The sequence below is a fragment of the Pinus tabuliformis genome, chromosome 7 (genome assembly GCF_031772625.1).
Source record: "Pinus tabuliformis cultivar Carrire ecotype Pingquan chromosome 7, CPIR1, whole genome shotgun sequence".
In the NCBI taxonomy this organism is placed as follows: Eukaryota; Viridiplantae; Streptophyta; class Pinopsida; order Pinales; family Pinaceae; genus Pinus; species Pinus tabuliformis.
In genome coordinates this window covers 1,921,656,834-1,921,658,889 of record NC_142293.1, presented here as the reverse complement: position 1 = coordinate 1,921,658,889, position 2,056 = coordinate 1,921,656,834, and the positions used below count along the sequence as shown (strand labels likewise).

At 37.6% G+C, this 2,056-nt stretch overlaps 1 pseudogene; it reads right to left on the bottom strand.

Annotated features, from left to right (window-relative positions):
* Positions 1-812: 812 nt before the first annotated feature.
* On the bottom strand, positions 813-1,462 carry LOC149256193 (cold-responsive protein kinase 1 pseudogene; annotated as a pseudogene).
* Positions 1,463-2,056: the final 594 nt, after the last annotated feature.

The following is a 2,056-nucleotide window of genomic DNA, read 5'->3' as shown; positions in this document are numbered from 1 at the left end:
TATTGTAATCGAGTCGAATCAAATTTATACAATCAATTGAAAAGCCACAACTCTTATTATTGTGTGTGTGAAATTTGTGTTATTTTGTGCCTAACCTTCTCTTCCTTTCCAGCAAATTGATATCATAATGGAGAAAGAATCACAAGATAGCCTTGAGTAAAAAAAATACCAATTTTTCTATTTTAATTTGCATTCTCTTTATAAATTTTTTTATTTTTTATTTTTCCCTATTTGATGTTCTTTAAAAAACCATGTATATTGAACTTATAAAACCATACCCATACCATTTTTAACTGATTAATTACATATAAACTACTGCTTCCTCAGGAGAAAATTATTTAGGTAAAAGACAAACATGAAGAAGAGTTAAGGGCATTTACAAGAGTAATATTGGAAAAGGACATTTACAGTACATGGAACTTCAATGGGACGAATGGAATCCATGTAGAAACATCTTCATTTACTTTAACTTTAAATGATTGCACAATAAGATTGTTTTTTTTTTTTTAAATTTCCAATAAGTTACACCACTTAGTCTAACTTTATCTATGATTTTAAAATTAGTATGACTGCATAATCTTCCTTTTCTAACCGGGTCAAGATTGTCTACCCGAAATTGTTTGGATACACAGTTTGACGCACCTAATTGTGTAACCACTAATGATGAACTAGGGTTGTCTAGCCAAAATTGTTTGGATACACAGTGGATCCTTTGAGGTAACCACTAATGATGCCCTAGGGCGTTACTAGAGGCACTGCCTGATTTTCATCTCAGCTCCAGAGTACATATAATCAACGGAGATAAAGTAATCCTAACAGGCACTTCCGGAAGGATCAACAACTGCAGAATGGATTTCGGAATGTGTCGTGGAAGAAGTTGCTGCACTGCTCGATGTTCTGTCAGGGTCAGGTGTTGCTGCACTGCTCGATGTTCTGTCAGGCTCAATAACTCCACCACATCTAACTCGGTCACGTATTCCCACACCAGGCAGATCTACGAAAGCAGGTTTTCTTGGCGATGGAACATTTTCTCGCTCGCTTGTCAGCATCGACACTACCTGCGACATTGAAGGCCTCAAAAACGAAGCTGCTTGCGTGCAGAGCAAACCAATTTTAATCACTCTATTCCCTTCCTCCGACGAATAACTGCCCTCCAATGTGGAATCTATAATTTCTAAAGCTCTTTCTGCTTTATACAATCTCCATGTCTGGTTGCCCGACACACAAAAAGAACATAAAACATTTATTAGCAAGGTATCCCAATGCTATATATGAAGATTTTAGAAAATTTCCACCTGAAAGATGAGATCCATGTGAGCCATACCCCTTCGCTGAGAAACTCTGTGCCTTGAGCCAAACTGTGATTCTTTCTTCCGCTCACAATCTCAAGTAGAAGAACTCCAAAGCTGAATACATCTGCTTTCTCTGTCAGTTGTCCGCGTAGGGCGTACTCAGGCGCCATGTAGCCACTGCATAATGTCATTTACAGTGAGCTCTCCATATCTTAACCATCTTAAAAAGATATAAATTTTTCAGATATATGAGTTGTAGTTTACTCATATATTATAATTTATTAAATCAACAGTGACATCAAAAGGTTGAACGAGAGAGATAATTCTTACAAAGTTCCAGCAACTCTAGTGCTAACGTGGCTCTGATCTTCTCCCAAGAGTTTGGCTAAGCCAAATTCTGTTGGAATGTAATTTCAACTGCGGCATTTATTGCAGAAAACCGCCATTCCCTTCCCCGCACCGCTTTTGTTGAACAATGGTTTTCCTCCGGAGGGAAGTGATCACAATCACCAACTGACACGTGGCCAGAACAAATTTTTCAAAACCACCATTCCCCGGTGCGTAAAGCTTGGTTGAAAGGGACCTCTGGGAAATCGCTGACAACCGTCCGATTAAATCAATGGTTGATGTACAGGCTTGCAACAAATTACGTGACGTGAACTAGAAGTTTCATTGACCGCCAGTTTTTCAGTAAAAGTAATTAATGAGATTTAATGTGATTGGTAAATGTAGGTAAAAGTCTTTAATTTTTTTTTTTTTTATTT